Here is a 19,370-nt window from a genome sequence, read left to right on the forward strand (position 1 = left end):
AATGGCAAAAACCGCAACTACTTTTGCACCAACCTATATAATTCCTGGAAATTTCCATGTCTGTTAGATGGTCCCTGCAAAATTTTGGACTGTAAATTCCATCTTCTTCCATTCCATCTCAGTTATACCTGTTCCCATGGCCATATCCTACTTTGCCATTATCAACAACTTCATGCCCTCCATAATTTTGTCTTCAAGCCTCCCATTTTCCAACAGTCTTCACTGTCATTTCAGCTCATTATTTCTAACTACTCTTAATCCAATAATTCTTCCATTGCACTATGCCTTATACCCCACGTACTGTCCACTTTCACCATTCTGTACTCTCAGGGTGTCCTTTCTTCTCTCTCTGTGTCTTAGATTCCCTGACCTATCATTGCAACCCCTAACTCAATCACTTCATCTCACTTGCCCCCTCACTTCATATTCACTTGGTTAAATCCCACCTGTGGATAAATTCAGCTGTTTCCTACTCTGTGCCTGCTCTCAGCTGACATATGTGGCTGGAGAAAAATATACAGTGTCTCCCCTTATTTGCCATTTTGATTACCCACAATCAACAAAGTTCCAAAAATATTAAATGGAAAATTCCAGAAGTAAACAATTTATAAAATTTAAATTGAGTGCCATTCTAAATAGCATGATGAAATCTCACACCATCCCGCTCTGTGCCATCCAGGACTGAATCATCTCTTTGTCCAGCACATCCACACTGTCTACAGTCCCTGCCTGTGAGTCACTTAGTATAGCTTGGTGATCACATGAACTGTCGCAGTATCACAGTGCTGTGTCCAAGTGATCCTTATTTTACCTAATAATGGCCCCAAATGAAAGAGTAGTGATGCTGGTAGTTTGGATATGCCAAAGAGAAGCTGTAAAGTGCTTCCTTTAAGTGAAAAGGTAAAAGTTCTTGACTCAATAAGGAAAGAAAAAAAAAAATGAATGCTGAGGTTGCTGTGATCTACAATAAGACCAAATCTTTTATCTGTGAAAGTGTGAAAAAGGAAAAATAAATTTGTGCTAGTTTCACTGTCATGCTTCGAACTGCAGAAGTTACAGCACAGTGCGTAAGTTCTTAGTTAAGACGGAAAGGCATTAAATTTATGGGTTGAAGACATAAACAAAAACATGTTTCAGTTGATGGCAATTGCGTTCAGTACTATCCATGGTTTCAGGCATCCACTGGGGGTCATGGAATGTGCCTTGGTGGATAAGTGGGGATGACTGTAGGATCACACTAACTGATCTCATTTAAATTCATGACCACTAACCTCAAGCATGCCCTCAGCACTGCCTGGCCTCTCTACATTTTCCCAGTCTGTTTACTCCCACATTCTCCTAGACAACCACAAAACTCCTTGAAAGACTTGTCCAGACTTGCTGTCTACGATTTCTCTCTCCCCTTTATTCTCCTTTGAACACCTTCCAATCAGGCTTTTGTCTTCACCATGCTACATCATCCTAAATCTTCCTCATACTAGATCTATGAGCAACATTCAACATAGCTGGCTTCCAAGACAACGTTCTCTTCTGGTTCTTTTCCTTCATTAAAGGCCTCTCCTCTGCTCATCCCCCATTTCTTCTACTTTTACCCACTGGAGCTGTAGTCACTAACTACATGTGGCTAATTAAACTGAATAAAATTAAAAATTCAATTTCTCAGTTGCACTAGCCATGTTTTAAGTGCTCAACAGCCACATGTGTCTAGCGGCTGTTGTATTGGACAGTGATGATAGAGAACATTTCCATCTTGGAAGAAAGTTCTATCGTATAACACTACACTACAATATCCAAGGCTCAGTCCTTGGAGTTCTTCTCAATCTAAACTCACTTTCTGGGTAATGTCATCCATTCTCTTGGCTAGTCACTCATACCTCTAGCCTGGACCTTCTTCTGAACTCCAGACTCCTTTATCCAATCACCTACTCCTCATTTCTACTTGCATATTTAACAGGCATCTTAAAGGTATCATGCCTAAAAAATAAACTCCTGATCTCTCCCAACCCTGACCTCCTAACACTCTTGCACCCACAATCTTCTTTTCTTCCTTTTCTTCAGATTTCAGTTACTTTACTTCCCACTCCTAGAAACTAAAATTCATTCCATTTCAGACAGAATGAAAGTTAAATATTTTAAAATATTCTATACCATATTGATAAACTCATTTGAAAATATATACATATATATTTTTCTTTAAGGATTTGTGTGTAATCATAATTTGTAGAAATTTTGATCATTTCATCTCACAGGAAGAAATTATAATTTCAAGTGTTTAGGCTTGGTGTCTGATTTATCCTTAAGTGGAATAAGTTCCTAATACTTATTTTGATTAAGGTAGGGTTGTGGGGGATAGGGGGTGGGTTGTAAGAACACCTTTATTCTAGAATTGGTTTTGCTCCCTTATCCCCCAAATCACTTTAAATTACAGAATTAACTTTAGGGTTGTTCTTTTGGGGTCATAGAAGTCTTTTTTTCAGAATGTTCACCAGGTGTTTGGTCAGAGGGGTGGGAAAAGCCAACAGCAGAGTTCTCCTGGTTGCCAGGTGAACTTGGTAACCTTATACAGCTTTCATTCAAGTCTATGTGATCCCCCAAAAAACTGCCAGAAATATCTGGCCAATCCCAACCAAGATCAACTCTGGCTCTGGGAGACATGGCTCCCAGGATCTGGTTACCTGAGCCATCTGGCCTGTGGCTGGGAATATCATGCAGGAATGAGCTGGGGGCTAACCCTCATCCTCTGAGGGCTACACCTCACCTAAGGGTGACAGGAAGGCAAAAGCACCTGCAGAAGAATCTGTGGAAGGTCCCAGGTACTAGCTCAGCCACCTGGTGGCTTCCCTTAGGCTTCTGGCCTGCAGTACAAAGAATGGAAGTCAGATTCTAGATAGACTGCCTGGTCTAGAGTCAGGGCTTAATCAAGAGGACAAACTATTATTATCTCTACACTTTCCAGTCCCCATAAATTCCTTTGAAAATCAAAGATTTCTCTGCTATGAAAACATTCCTTGTGAAGCAGTTTAGGAAAGGGGAAATGTTTTTTAAACTGGAGCCACTGGTGACCAGAACACGCAAGTGACAGTCAAACAGGTAAAGAGCAGAGCCATTTACTTTTAGTAGTGATGCTGGGCTTTTTTCTTTCTGTTTTTGTTTTGTTTTGTTTGCCTCAGAAGATTTACATATACGGGTTGGGGAAGGTACGCGGTTTTAAAATATGTCCCTAAATTCTTTGATACTCTTCCCTTGAAAAGGAGAACTTAATGCCCTTCCTCTTAAGTGTGGGCTGGATATAGTGACTTTGTTCTACAGAAACAAAAAGCAGAAGTGACATACCTGCTACCACAGAGGCTAGGTCAAAAGAAGCACAGCAGCTTCATCCATCCATCTCTTTCTCCCTCTCTCCCTCTCCCCCAAACTCCCACACTCTTCCTTTCTCTCTGATCACCAGCACTGGGGGAAGTTATCTGCCACATCATGAAAACACAAACAGCCCATGGAGAAGGCCACGTGGTGAGGAATTGAGGGCTCCAACCTCCAGCCATGTGAATGAGGAGGACCCTCCAGCAGCCCCAGTCAAGCTTTCAGATGACTGCAGCCCCAGTGCACATTCTGCCTAAACTGTCATGAGAAATTCTGTGCCACAAACACGAGCTAAGCAGCTCTGGGATTCCTGATGATCAGAAATTGTGAGACAGTAAATGTTTGTTGTGTTAAACTGTAGTAAACTATTATTTATACAGCAATTGACAACTAAGACAGAGGGTAAGGATCAAATAGTTAATTTTTGTCAACTAAAATTAAGAACTTGCAATATATAATTTTATTAATGTACAAAAGCCAAATGCTGTCAAAAAAGAAAAGGAAGAGGACCTGTGATGTGACCATGGACTAGAGCAGGGTCTCCATGCTGGACACAGCTGACCCTTGCTCTGTGACCTTGGACAGGCTGCTCCAGCAAGTGCTGCTTGCAGAATGAAGGCTGCAGGAGATCAGGAGTGCAAAACCCCTGGCACAGCTCCTGGTGCTGATAACAGCAGTGCTGGTGGCAGAGGCAGTGGTTCCTTGCCCCAGGCTTCCCTGCAGTCACACAAAGGCTCTGCTGCTGGCAGGTGGCCCCACTGACCCTGCAGATTCCCAGGCAGTGCTCTACCACGGCTCCACGCTGCCCCTTCCTGGGGAAGACGACACAAAGCTGAGGTGTTTAGTAAATCCCAGAAGGGAAGTAGGGGAGAGAAGCTGGTGACAAAACGTCAGGAGGTTTCCAAGTGATCAATGCTGCACTTTGCCTGCTCTTTTCTACTTTGAATCTCAGAGTGTTATTGTCCCCGCTTTAAAGTCTACCCAACTATTGTTAACAGCTTTTCAACCACTTCCTCTCCCCAGAACTTTCGCATTAGGCACAGCACTCTGGGGCCATATGAGAAGAGCATAGAAGGTGCTACCTTGGTGTAAAATGCCTTCTTCATGTACATCATTTGAGGATGCATGAAACTTCCACACCACTGAAGCATATGCCTCGATCCACACTCCTGTCCTGCTTGGGTGTAAGATATGTGGGCTTTGTGAATGCTCCCTGGCTGATTCTTGTGGAGGAGGCCGCTGTCTGACTTGAGGGTCTACCTCTAGGCTTCAGCCTACTGCAGCTGCCTTTGACCTGTCTCACCATTGGATAAAAGAAAGGGGACTGCATGTTTATTTTTAAGTTTGGGTTTTGGGCTGTACCACACTGTAGGTGGATATGTGTAAAAAGGAAAATCAAAACAATGAGGGTCCTAGGGAGGGTCTGGGAAACCTACTTTATTCCCAAGGCCGCTCAAACCAAGGTCGCTCAAGCCAAGGCTTAGACTTAGAGCCTGTGACTGGCAGGTCTTGCACACAGTAAGAATACAGCGACAAAAGCACAATGAGGAATTTCACCAGAAGGTAACAGGTGACCCTCCATTCCTTCTCTGTTGTCGAAAAAAAAAAACCTCTAGCTGAAAAGTATTAATCTAGTCAGAACTTTGCCAAAGGGTCCCATGGGTTAACTTTAATCTAATCTAATTAGTAGAGGAAGGTATTCTTTTTTTTAGTAATCCATGAGGAAAAACAAGCCAAAGTTCAGGCATTTTAAAAAGTCAGCTACAGAGGTACAGATACGGGCAAACACCCAGAGTGGCCACACAAAAGTGAGGAAACTACTTTAAACCCAGCTAAGTGCTCAAAGCGGTTCTCTTTCACTGGAAACCAGATGCAATTCAGTGTTCAGGTTGCTTTATACCACACTGAAGTCATTAGAATCTGCTCAGTGCTGCTTTTGTGGACAATGCACCTTCCCTCAACCCCGCCACCCCATCCCATTGCTTGCTTTTCTCCTTCAGACTTCACCAGTCATGCAAAGCAATCATTCTTAGTGTGCAAAAGAAAATTCTTTACCTAATTATTGGTTATATTTCTGATGTTGATGGGTTGCTATTAGCTTAGTTTTATTCATCATAGGTATTTGATTCCTTCATTTAATCCATGCATATTTATTAAGCACTTGAGATAAATGCAAGTATGGTAACAGGCGCAAGGAATACAGAGATAAGACACATTCCCAGCCTTAAGGCAAAAATAGACACATAAACAAAGAATTATACTATATATCATATTTATATTATTTATTTATAGCCCAACATATGTAATTGGTTAGGGCTCTAATCAAGCCTGGGGGTCAGGAAATATTTTCTGGAGTAGGTGATGTCTGAGTTCTGCGTTTCAGTGATAAGTAGGAATTAACTGAGCAAGAAAGAGATAGAGTGGACAAAACATTTCAGGCAAAGGGTACCACAAAAACAAAGGCATGGAAGCTAGAGACAGCATGAGTTAGGCAGGTCAGCAGACTGATTTTGTTAGAGTACAAGGGAGTGACGAGAAATGAGACCAGAGGTCAGCAAGGCTGATACGGGAGTTATTTAATGCTGAATTTAGGTTAGGCTTTACCCTAAGGAAGTCATTACAGTGTTTGAGAAGGAGACACACTTGAATAGGCAGTCAGGTAGGTAGACTAGGGGAGGGGCTTAAAGAGTACAGGATCACAGGCAGAGGCCAGGCTGGCTCCACTCTGTAATCCTAGCACTTTGGGAGGCTGAGGCAGGAGGATCACTTGAAGTCAAGAGTTTGAGACCAGCCTGGGCAACAAAGCGAGACCTTCGTCTCTATGAAAATTAATTTGTAAAAAGCCAGGTGCTGTGCTGTTTGCCTGTAGTCTTAGCTACTTTGGAAGCTGAAGCAAGGGGATCCCTTGAGTCCAGGAGTTTGAGGCTGCAGTGAGCTATGACTGCACCACTGCACTTCAGCTTGGGTGTCAGGGCATGATCTGTCTCAAAAATGGATAAGTAAAATACATTTTTAAAAAGGACCAGAGGCAGGCCTCACAGTGGCTCTCACCTGTAATCCCAGCACTTTGAGAAGCCAAGGCAGGTAGATCACTTGAAGTCAGGAGTTCAAGACCAGCCTGGCCGACATGATGAAACCCTGTCTCTATGAAAAGTACAAAAATTAGCCTGGTGTGGTGGCATGTACCTGTAATCCCAACTACTTGGGAGGCTGAAGCAGGAGAATCACCTGAACCTGGGAGGCAGAGGTTGCAGTGAGCTGAGATTGTACCATTGCACTCCAGCCTGGGCGACAGAGCGAGATGCTGTCTCAAATAAATAAATAAATAAATAAATAAATAAATAAATAAATAGGACCAGAGGCAGAGAGACTATGTTGAGGTTAAGGTGAGAGTTAATAGCATTTGCAGAATGAGGGTGGCATCTGGGATGGGAAGGGGAGTGATTTGAGACACATTTGGAAGGTAAATTGATAAGATTTGGTGACTGATGGGTTATGGGAAATGAAGACCAGGTAGGAATCATGGGTGTGTTCCTGGAGACCACCACCATCATCTGAGGTGGAGAGAACTGGCACAGAAGGGGAGAAGATGATGATGAGTTACTGTTGAACACAGTGCACTTGAGAGGATTTAAATGCTCTGTCTTCAAAAGGTAAAGGAGTATACATGGTAAACTTAACTGTGGTCTAAAACAAAGGTGGAGAATGTTGTTGTTAATGGTGACATCACTCATGCATCATAGCACTCCCATTCCCACAGCCCAGACACACCTTCTGCGTCCTTTTCAACATATTGTTTCAACCCCACAAGGTGCCAACTATAAGTTCCAACACATGATGGCTACTACTGTTCGAATGGAGAGTGTATGCCTTGGAAAACCACATTTCTCCCCAGTCTAAAAGCTTGACTGAATAACATTCTTTAAAACATACATGTCTTGAACACAGATTTGGATGTATCCTTGAAGTAAATTATAGTTTACCAAATGTAAATAACCAAAAACACATCAATCATGAGCACCAGCGTCATTGGGAACTCTTCTGATATTTCTGAGACTGCTAACTTGGTTTAAGGTTAGGGCAGTGCAGACCATGGTAATCAATAGAGTCTAATTTGACATTTATTAACTGTCCATTATGGGATGGGACAGGGCTTCTCCATAAGACTCCAGCAAGATCCAGGCTTATTAACGCTCCATGGAGGGTGTTGGCAGCAAGAAGTCTTGATGGGTTGAGATGATTTGGATTACACCCCCTCCTTAAGGAATTTGGAAGGAAGAGCAACATATAACAGGCTGAGAAATCCTCAGAAATCAATTTAACTTAGTTTGGCCTAGTGTCACCCAGACTTACTTGGCCATGAAATCCTCCTGTTACATAACACTCATGAAGAGCCCCAGAAATTAGGATCATTTCAATCCTCAAAGCATACCCATTTTTCAAACGAGAAATACAAGCTCTAGAATCACAAAGCCACAAAACTGGCAAAGGAGATCTAAAATCACATCTTCCGGTTCTAGCCTCTGGGCCAAATTCATAGGATTGCAGCTGAAGAGGACAGTACGCAGTGAAGATCAGAGCTGAAACCTGGGCTACACACCCACTTTACAAAGCGAACATCGGGGTCCTGGCACTATCCCTACTCGGCAATATGTGGGGTACATGGGCCAGTACATGGGCCAGCTACAGCTTTCTGAGGGGTCCCCATCAGGGCTGACAGCTCATCCTGTCTTTCAAAGTCCACTACCATTGCCCTTTTCTTTTGTAGCCACTACAAAACACTACTCCGTTTACTTTCCGCTACACCCACGAGAGGAATTCTGGCCTTTGGGCATTTCCTGTTGCCTAGAAACCTTATAGATCATTGGATGTAGGAAGCTGACCCTCTGGTAGAGATTCACAGGCAGGAAGTTTATTCAGAGTGCTCTGGGGCAACACCTGTGAGGGAATACAGGCAGTAAGACAGGGCAGAGGGAGAGGCTGGATTCTCTCATGCAGCTGCAAACAGAGGCCTGACTGATCCAGGAGGATGCTCTGCAATGGGGCTGGGCCTTCAAAGTGGATCCACGAAGGGCCAGGCCTTCATGTCCCAGCATTAACCTGTCTTTGGATATGGGTTGCTCCTGCTCCTACCTTGGGCATCCTAGTTCTCCTCAACCACAGGCAATCCCAAAGAGGGTCTCAGCTGAGCACTGTCAGTTGCCAACATTACCAGCAGCTGAGAAGGAAGTCCTTGCCTCCTGGAAGCAGGTGGAGGGAGTGCTGTAGATCTGGGCTGCCTGACAGCATCTTATGCATTGCTCAGGGTATGCTTCCCACTCAACTCTCAGGTCTGGATAGTTGTCTGCTTTCTATAGACGCTACTAGAATCTAGAGTCTGGGCTGTGGCCTCCATTATATTAACCCTAACTTTACTATGCTTCATATTAGTTTTATCTTGGTACCTATAAAGCTTTCCAAAAGTTTTATATTTCTCTTGTATCCTAGCAGGGTTTCAGGAAGTGATCAATAATCAATACGGATGTAGAGGAAAGAGTAAGAGATTTGGAGCCTGAACTCCTAATTTTATTTCTTTTTCTTTTCTTTTCCTTTCTTTTCTTTTCTTTTTTATTTTAAGACAGGGTCTCACTCTGTTGCCCAGGCTGGAGTGCAGTGGCGTGATCCGTCCTCATTGCAGCCTCAAACTCCTGGCCTCAAGTGATCCTCCCACCTCAGCCTCCTGAGTAGCTGGGACCACAGGTCCCAAACAGATTAAAAACCACAATAGTCCACACCTGGCTAATTTTTAAACCTTTTGAAGAGACAGGGTCTCCCCAGGTTGCCCAGGCTGGTCTCAAATTCCTGGGCTTGGGAGAGCCTCCTGCCTCCTGGGTTGAAGAGATCCTTCCAAAGTGCTGGGGTTACAGGTGTGAGCTACTGCACTCAGCAATCACAGAGCTGCCACTTATGGATGTATACAATTACACACATCACTTAATTTCTGTGAATCTTAGTTTCGTGATTTATAATATGGGAATTTTAAAAAGCCCTATTTTACCCAAGCTCCAGTGTTACTGTGAGAATAACAAGATGGTGAATTGAAAATGCTTTGTAAAGTAAAAAAAAAACTAGAGCCAGTGTTTCACAATAGTGAGTACAAAATAGATAGCTGCTATGGTTTGAATATGGTCAGCTCCCTCCAAAACTCATGTTGAAGCTTGGTCCCCGACGTAATGGTGTTGAGAGGTGGTGGAACTTTAAGAGGCATTTGGTTGAGGAATCTACCCTCAGAAAGGGATTAATGCATCTCTTAGTCACTGAGAGAGCAGGGCTGTTATAAAGCAAGGCTGCCTTTCATGTTTTGTCCCTTTCTGCACACTCCTGCTTTCCCTTCTGGTTCTTGGCCTTTCTCTGCCATGTTGTGATACAGCACAAGGCCCTCACCTGAACCTGAGAAGATGGGAACGCCATGCTTCTTGGATTTCCCAGCTTGCGGAATTGTGAACCAGACAACCTCTTTTCCTTATAAATTACCCAGTCTCTCAGGTATTCTGTTATGGCAACAGAAAATGAACTAAGACAACACCTATTAAAGGAAAAAAATATTGAGCCAATCCATGTAAAACTAGGTGTAAATTCCTTTTGCTAATAACGCTTATAAAAATCCAAGTGAATTTACAAAATATAAACAAAAATAGAATACAATTAATTTCTTTTTTTTTTTTTCGAGACGGAGTCTTCCTCTGTTGCCCAGGTTGAAGTGCAGTGGCACCATCTCGGCTCACTGCAAGCTCCGCCTCCCAGGTTCATGTCATTCTCCTGCCTCAGCCTCCCGGTAGCTGGGACTACAGGCGCCAGGCACCCGCCACCATGCCCAGCTAATTTTTTTTTTTGTATTTTTAGTAGAGACAGGGTTTCACCATGTTAGCCAGGATGGTCTCGATCTCCTGACCTTGTGATCCACCCTCCTCGGCCTCCCAAAGTGCTGGGATCACAGGCTTGAGCCACCACGCCTGGCCGAATACAATTAATTTCGATTAACAATACTGATTATTGTGCCAGATGACGTTGTTTTATTGGCTTATACACATACGGTACTGACTGTAAGGACAAGGTTCATTTGGACTGGATATGCATGCCATGTAATAATTTGGTTTTCCCCATTGTTTCCACTGTGAAACTGTTCATTTACACAATGTACCATTTGGCCTTCACATAGAAATATCATTTACATATATTAAGTACACCTCCACTTGTTTCAATTTTCCATTTTATTTGGTCATAAGAATATGTATCATGATTTCAGTTTGGCCTTATGTATCAGAAAGTCCATATAACAGTGACTTGAAAAATTAGGAGCAAAAGAAGTGCAAGACTTATACATGGAAAACTACAGGCCGGGCGCAATGGCTCACATCTGTAATCCCAGCACTTTCAGAGGCCAAGGTGGGTGGATCACTTGAGGCCAGGAGTTTGAGACTAGCCTGGCCAACATGGTGAAACCCTGTCTCTACTAAAAATACAAAAATTAGCCAGGCATAGTAGCATGTGCCTGTAATCCCAGCTACTCAGGAGGCTGAGGCACGAGCATCACTTGAGCCTGGGAGGCAGAGGTTACAGTGAGCCGAGATCACACCACTGCACTTCAGCCTGGGTAACAGAGCGAGACTCTGCCAAAAAAAAAAAAACAACAACCTACAAAACATTGCTAAGAGAAATTAAAGAAGATTTAAATAAAGGAATTGGAAGACTCAGTATTATTAAAATAGCAATGCCCCTCAACATGATCTATAGATTAAACATAATTCCTATAAAAATTCCAGCAGGCTTCTGGGCAGGAATTGGCAAGCTGATCCTAAAATGTATATGGAAATGCAAAGGACCTAGAAAAGCCAAAACAATCTTAAAAAAGAACAAAGTTGGAAAACTTAGACTTCCCAATTTTAAAACTTACTATAAAGCTACATTAATTAAGACTGTGTGGTACTGGCATAAGGGTAGATGTATAGATCAATGGAACAGAATTGAGAGTCTAGAAATAAAACTTTACATTTATAGTCCATTGATTTTTCACAAAGGTGCCAAGGTAATTCAATGGGGAAAGGACAGTCTTTTCAACAGATGGTGCTGGGACAACTGGATATCTGCGTGCAGAAAGATGAATTTAGATACCTCACACTATACATAAAAATGAACTTAAAATGAATCATATGCCAAGTGTAAAAGCTAAAACTATAAAACTTGTAGAAGAAAGTAGAAGATCTTTGCAACCTTAAGTTAGACAAAGAGTTCTTAAACACAACACCAAGAGCATAATCCATGAAAGGAAAAACTGAAAAAAACTGACTTCATCAAAATTAAAAACTTTTATGCTTCAAGAAACATCAGTAAGAAAATGAAAAGTAAGCCACAGTCTGGGAGAAAATATATGCAAATACTTTTTCTGGTACAGGATTTGTATCCAGAGTATATAAAAATCACTTGTAAGTTAATAATAAGACAAGCCAATTAAAAATGGGCAACAGCTGCATAGATATTTCACCAAAGAAACATGAATGGCTAATAAGCATTTGAAAAGGTGCTCAACATCATTAGTCATAAGGGAAATGAACATTAAAACTACAATGAAGCCGGGGGCGGTGGCTCAAGCCTGTAATCCCAGCACTTTGGGAGGCTGAGACAGGCGGATCACAAGGTCAGGAGATCGAGACCATCCTGGCTAACCCGGTGAAACCCCGTCTCTACTAAAAAATACAAAAAAACTAGCCGGGCGAGGTGGCGGGCGCCTATAGTCCCAGCTACTTGGGAGGCTGAGGCAGGAGAATGGCGTGAACCCAAAAAAGGCGGAGCTTGCAGTGAGCTGAGATCCGGCCACTGCACTCCAGTTTGGGTGACAGAGCGAGACTCCGTCTCAAAACAAACAAAAAAAAAAAAACAAAAGAAAAAAAAAAAAACTACAATGAGATGCTATTATACTTCATGCCCAGTAGAAGGAATATAATAAAAAGACAAAATAATTTTTGATAAGAATATGAAAAAACCATAAGCCTCATACATTGCTGATGGGAATATAAGATAGTATGCTTACTTTGGAAAACAGTTTGGCAGTTACTTATAAAATGAAACATAAATTTACCATATGATCTTGCAATTCCTCTCCTGAGAATCTACCCAAGACAAATGGAAACATACATCTGTCCAAAGATGTATATGTATTCATGCAACATTATTCATAAGGTCTAAAAAGAGAAAACAAGCCACATGTCCATCAACTGGAAAACAGACAACCAAAATATAATACAGTGATACAACAGAATATTATTCAGCAACAAGAAGAAACTACTGATGTGTGCTACAGCATGGAAGACCATCAAAAACAGTATGTTAAGTGAAAGAAGCCAGATGTAAAAGATTGCATGTTCTATGATCCCATTTATATGAAATGTTCAGAAAAGGCAGATTTATAAAGACAGCAGATCAGTGGTTGCCTTGGCCTGAGGAATGAGGATAGATTGTCAATGAGCAAGAGGAATGTTTTGGGGATAACAGAAAGGTTCTAGGTTTGGTTGCCGGGATGTTTGCACAAAACTATGCTTACTAAAAATCACTGTACATTTAAAACAGGTGAATTTGAGGCCGGGCGCGGTGGCTCACACCTCTAATCCCAGCACTTTGGGAGGCCGAGGTGGGCAGATCATGAGGTCGGGAGATCAAGACTAGCCTGGCCAACATAGTGAAACCCCCTGTATTAAAAATACAAAAAATTAGCTGGGTGTGGTGGCACCCACCTGTAATCCCAGTTACTCGGGAGGCTGAGGCAGGAGAATCACTTGAACCTGGGAGGCAGAGGTTGCAGTGAGCTGAGATTGCACTACTGCACTCCAGCCTGGGTGACAGTGCGAGACTCCGTCTCAAAACAACAACAACAACAACAACAAAAACACAGGTGAATTTTATGGTATGTAAATTATATCCCTTTGGTTTATTTTTTTGAGACAGGGTTTCATTCTGCCACCCAGGCTGCAGCGTAGTGGCGTGATCTCGGCTGACTGCAACCTATGCCTCCTGGGCTCAAGGGATACTCCTGCTTTAGCCTCCCAAATAGCTGGGACTACATTTGCATGCCACCATGCCCCAGCTAATTTTTGTATATTTTGTAGAGACAGGGTTTTGCCATGTTGCCCAGGCTGGTCTCGAACTCCTGGGCTCAAATGATCCACCTGCCCCGGCTTCCCAAAGTGCTACGATTACAGGCATGAGTCACTGCACCTGGCCATAAATCGTATGTTAATAAAGCTATTTTAAAAATTAGCTTTTCTTTCTTTCTTTTTTTGAGATGGAGTTTTGCTCTTGTTGCCCAGGCTGGAGTGCAATGGCGCCATCTCGGCTCACCTGATGGTGGGAGTGTAAATTGGTTCAACCACTGTGGAAGACAGTGTGGCGATTCCTCAATGATCTAGAACTAGAAATACCATTTGACCCAGCGATCCCATTACTCAGTATATATCCAAAGGATTATAAATCATGCTATTATAAATGCACATGCATGTTTATTGTGGCACTATTCACAATAGCAAAGACTTGGAACCAACCCAGATATCCATCAATGATAGACTGGATTAAGAAAATGTGGCACATATACATCATGGAATACCAGGCAGCCATAAAAAAGGATGAGTTCATGTCCTTTGCAGGGACATGGATGAAGCTGGAAACCATCATTCTCAGCAAACTATCACAAGGACAGAAAACCAAACACTGCTTGTTCTCACTCATCAGTGGGAGCTGAACAATGAGAACACATGGACACAGGGTGGGGAACATCACACACTGGGGCCTGTCGGGGGTGGGAGGCTGGGGGAGGGATAGCATTAGGAGAAATACCTAATGTAAATGACCAGTTGATGGATGCAGAAAACCAACATGGCACATGTATACCTATGTAACAAACCTGCATGTTGTGCACATGTACCCTAGAACTTAAAGTATAATAAAAAAAAAAAAAAAAAAAAAAGAGAAAGAATGAAAAAAAATAGCTTTTTTTTTTTTTTTTTTTGAGAAGGAGTTTCATTCTTGTTGCTCAGGCTAGAGTGCAATGGTGCCACTGCGGCTCGCTGCAACCTCCGTCTCCCAGGTTCATGCGATTCTCCTGCCTTAGCCTCCCGAGTAGCTGGAATTACAGGCATGTGCCAATATGCCCAGCTAATTTTGTATTTTTAGTAGAGACGGGGTAATGAGCTTAATTTTTGTACATAATGAAGTATCTGCAGACAGTCACATCCTGGGCTGGTATAATGAGGGTTTTTTTTGTAGTCATTAGAGACCCAGACTCCTTGTATCTTTGCCTCCACCACTGCTAGTATGTGTTCTTGCCCTCATGGTCGCATCTCAACTTCCTTCCTGGCTAGATGAGGAGAAAGACTAGAGAGTGAGAAAGACACTGACCATTGCTTTTTGAACTTTTGTCTGAGATCAAATGTAGCACCTGCTCTTATCAGCTTAATACCTGATATGTCCTCTATCGATCTTAAAAGTCAGCCACTTTTAAGGATCTTTCTGGGAAGCCCCATCTAATAGCTCAGACATCATGAGCTCAAACCTTGCCACATGAACATTCGTAACTGCAAGGGAGTCTGAGAACCATAGGACCATTGTTGATTCCAGTCAAATTAGGGTTCTGTTAGTAAGGTAGAGGGGAGGAATGGATATTGGGTAAAGTAGTTTGAAATCTCTGGGGGTTGAGAAACACTTTTTGGTGTCAATGTAAACACAGACAGAACCAGCATTACTTGTATCATAGAGCAGTCCTTGCTTATAAGGTGATGAACCAGAATATGCTTAATATTAATGGGTTATTATAAAAATAAAAACAAAACAATTAAATATTTAGTGCAAGCATAAGGGCTTCAGAGAAGCTATCTCTTACTCTGTTGAGAAACACTAAGCTGAACAAATGTTCCTTGTGGTTTATATTTTTATTTCTAGGACAACAACTTGAGGACTGAGACATTTGGTATAGTAAGAAGAACAGGGCTCTTGAGTTAGAAATGTCTGGATTTTAAAATTGGCCACACTGTTTAGCTATGCTTTGGACACACTGCATAATTTAGCTAAGCCTCAATTTCCTCCTCTGTACAAGAGAAGTAGTACCTGCCGTACAGGGTTATTGTGAGGACTTAAGAAGACGGCAGGTGTAAACACCTGCTTGTGCATTTGCTTGTCTCCCTCATAACTCACACTGCAGTGACACAGCCCTGCCTCATGCACCAGCAAAGAACAAGTCCTCATTTTTTTCTTGGCAAAATTAAACGCTGTCCAGCTGTATTTTCCCCACATTTCTCATGCTGAGAATTTTTCCCAAGAGAATTTACCTACTTAGAGATCATCTATTCAGCACACACACACATACACACACACACACACACACACAAATTATGATGTGGGGCAGAGGAAGCAAAACAAACAAAAACCCACTACAGATAAAATTAACACATGGAGAACAAAATTCTAAAAATACTCTTATTTTTGTACCCAAAGTTTTGTAATCTTCCTAATAGCTAATCTTTTTACAGAATCGGAGAGATTATGTACTTGGTACATTAAGAAAGGTAGGTGCCTTGTCAAGCGCTTGTGAAAGCAGGTTTGCAGGTAGGTTGGCTGGCACGAACCCCAGGTCATCCATTACTTGCCCGTTTATTCATACATCAGTGTGACGAAGCCATCATGGAGCCTTTTCCATCACTTTCTCCTCGAAGCACAAATACAGGTTAAAGCAGGGGACTGTTCAAACGGGTGGACTGTGATAGACTTACAACTCTTAAGTAGTTTGCAACTTTAGTAGCTTTTAAAAGTCTCTGTTAAACACTGACTGAACAAAATCCATATTTCTGCAAGAATGAGATGTATTCCAAAGAAGGAATCTGAAGCAAAATTGTGCAATTTGTCAACTGAAATGTAGAACCAATATTTAGTATCTACCTTTATTCTCTACAAAGTAACAGAATTGTAATAATGACAATTTTGATAACACATAGCATTTAGTTTACTTAATTAGGAGACAAGTGCAGGCTGGCAAAACTGATACAATACTTTAGGACACAATGTTACAGTGTGGTTTTCCAGTCACTCTTTCTCAATGTTTGACTTTTTTTTCCCTATCCCATGACCTACCTGATTGCTATGATACTTATCTGCCCATTTTTCTCCTCCCCTGTGAAAAGGGGAAAAGAAAGATGGTGCAGGTCTCCACCCCAGAGCAGGTCTTACAAGCACCATGCGAGCGGAGGGCCCTGCCCAGGAAGCACTGCAGCTTCTGCAGTGAGCAGCAGCCCTGCCTGCCAAGACTGAACAACTGTCAGGATTTCTACAGCTGTGGCTGCCACTGTTCCCCAGAACTCGCCCTCAGCTCCCAGACTGAGAAATCCTCTCTTTCCTTTGGTGCCCTCCACAGCTAATGGCAGTTAAATTCTAATACTGGATTTGTGCAAAGCTTCTCCAATCCTGAGAGCTGCCACATTTCTCGCTTGAATTACAAGTCAATTAAGAGCAAAACAAAACAAAAACCTATTCTTTCTTGTCTTGAGTCATTCTATATTATAATTACCATGTTGTTGCCTTTCCTCTTTCTTCCTAACCCAAATCATGAAGCACAGGAGAAGTCTTGTTACCTGCTATGCGTAGACCAAAGAAGAACCCCTTCTAACACAGCTTTGCCTACTGCTCAAAGAATTCACAGTAGCAATGTTGATCTGCTTATAATAAAAAATTCTGCTTTCTCTGCTGACCAGATAGTGGGTATTCCACAACACAAAAGCAGTTGCTCAGATGTGTATTTAGGGTTGTTGGAATATTTTCCCATTTGTATAACATGCAGTTTCTAAACACAATTGATTGCTTAGTTGTCTTATTAGGAATACAACTGGACGGGCACGGTGGCTCACGCCTGTAATCCAGCACTTTGGGAGGCAGAGGCGAGTGGATCACCCGAAGTCAGGAGTTTGAGACTAGCCTGGCCAACTTGGTGAAACCCCATCTGTACTAAAAATACAAAAATTACCTGGGTGTGGGTGGCGGGCGCCTATAGTCCCAGCTACTCGTGATGCTGAGGAAGGAGAATCGCTTGAACCTGGGAGGCGGAGGCTGCAGTGAGCCAAGATCGCTCCACTGCATTCCAGCCTGGGCGACGGAGTGAGACTCTGTCTCAAAAAAAGAAAGGAGTACAATTAGGCTGGTAGAGCTGATATTTATAAGAGAAAGCCACGGCTATGGAAGGGCAGAGGAGAGCTGAGCAACAGCTGGGTCTTTCGTTTACTCATACAAGTGTTCACTAAGCATGTAGGAATTCAAGGTGAGGAGCTGGGCTCAGGCCCCACCCTCAAAAAGCACACCCTCTGTCTAGAGAGAAAGACACTGTGGATGACAATTTACAGTTGCGAAAAGGACTACAGAGTATTCTGAAGTTGCTGCTCAGCAAGGTCAGGGAAGCCTAAGTCTTACAGTGTCTTTGGAAGACTTTCAATTAAACTCACTTATTCATTAAAGTATTTCCAGAAGTTTTAATTTGCTTACAACCTCCCTGTGTGTGAGAGGGTGTCACAGCCACTGTGATTCTCATGAAAGGTAAACCCATGCCTCTGGATTCTAGAGCCAATGCTTTCCTCAGACACTAGGGGTCAGCAGCTTCCAAGAGTTGTGAGCCAGGCTAAGCGCCCCAGTTCCTTGGGTGCTGCTAGGAGTGGGTTGGAGCTGATTCTCAGAACAGCGGGTGTCTAATAGGCACTGTAGTTGCTCTTCCAACACTATTCTCCTTCTTTCAGTAACTATCTTAACTTTTATTTGAGCACCTTCAATTCCTCCTGCAAAGCCCAGGTGCTTGGGGGAAGCTGATCAGGTGGTGGGGCTTGTGGCTCATTATCCCATCCCCTGGCTCCACATATGTGTTCAAGGATAAACGTAACACCCTATTTGGGCCAATGAGATTGAGGAGAAATCTGCGGAGGATGACTGAGAAAATAGTTCCTGGCTCTTCTGAGAGAGTTCCTGGAAGTGACCTTTTTCTTTTTCTCCCTCTCCCTAGATAGTGATGAACAAACTCAAAGCCCTGGAAAGGAAAACCACTTGGCAACTGGAAGGTGTGTGGGGACAGCTGTAAATCAAACTGATTGCAAAAAACAGAGCAGAGAGGTTTAAAGAAAAAAAAATAACAGGGTTCCTGGTGATGCCCCATTGAATCAATGAAACAAACACATTCTGAAGCCTTTCCTAACCAGGAGCCAACCAATCTCGTCACCGTGAAGCCAGGTTAGTTTGGTTTTCCATGATTTTCATCTGACTGAAGGCATCTCAAGTATACACCGAGGGGACAAAGGCAGCAACTACCAGCAAGCTTTGGAAAATGTGGTAGCAAGTGATCTGCAAGCTACTACTTATTAAACTTTATGCCAGCTCACCCTACCCTGCTGACACCACAGCAGCAAATAAATGAGAGGGAGGGGACCCAGAATGCTTAACTGGGTAAGAAAAACTGCGTGAGGAAGACATTGGATACCCATGGCCTGCCTCTTTTCCAGTTGGCTGAGAAGCCCTCTTTATTAATTTGTTCCATTTCCTTACCATGTCCTTAGTAGTGGAAATATATTTTTTGGAAATGTACTGATCACAATTATATTTCCCTACACTGGGAGGACAAGGAGACTCCCTGCAACAGACCTTTGAAAATAATGAACTGACAGAGAACAGGCATCCAGTTCCAGCTCTCTGCTACCAATCTCCCTCACCTGCTCAGCCCCAATCAGGCTCTAAATCCTCAGAGCTTTAAAAGAGTGGGATTTCCTACAGTTCATTGTGGGGTTTTGCCTGTAACTCAGTAAAGAAGCATTGAGAGGGTGAAGGGATCCCTATTACAACTGCAGGGACCAGTGAAAGTTGACTCGACCTCTCTACTTTCCTTAAGTCATTATACAAAAAATAAACATCAAAGGGGTCATTGTACTACTTTTCAAAGGTGTGAGGCCATTGTGATGCAGGGTATG

The 19,370-nt window shown here is 42.7% G+C and overlaps 1 protein-coding gene and 1 pseudogene across 4 annotated transcripts in view; one reads left to right on the top strand and one right to left on the bottom strand.

Annotated features, from left to right (window-relative positions):
- LOC111550120 (schwannomin-interacting protein 1) overlaps positions 1–19,370 on the bottom strand; it is a 633,181-nt gene that overhangs the window by 74,842 nt on the left and 538,969 nt on the right. The gene's annotated exons all lie outside the window — the stretch shown is intronic.
- On the top strand, positions 14,786–14,941 carry LOC111550145 (annotated as a pseudogene).

The sequence above is a fragment of the Piliocolobus tephrosceles genome, chromosome 2 (genome assembly GCF_002776525.5).
Source record: "Piliocolobus tephrosceles isolate RC106 chromosome 2, ASM277652v3, whole genome shotgun sequence".
Lineage (NCBI taxonomy): Eukaryota > Metazoa > Chordata > Mammalia > Primates > Cercopithecidae > Piliocolobus > Piliocolobus tephrosceles.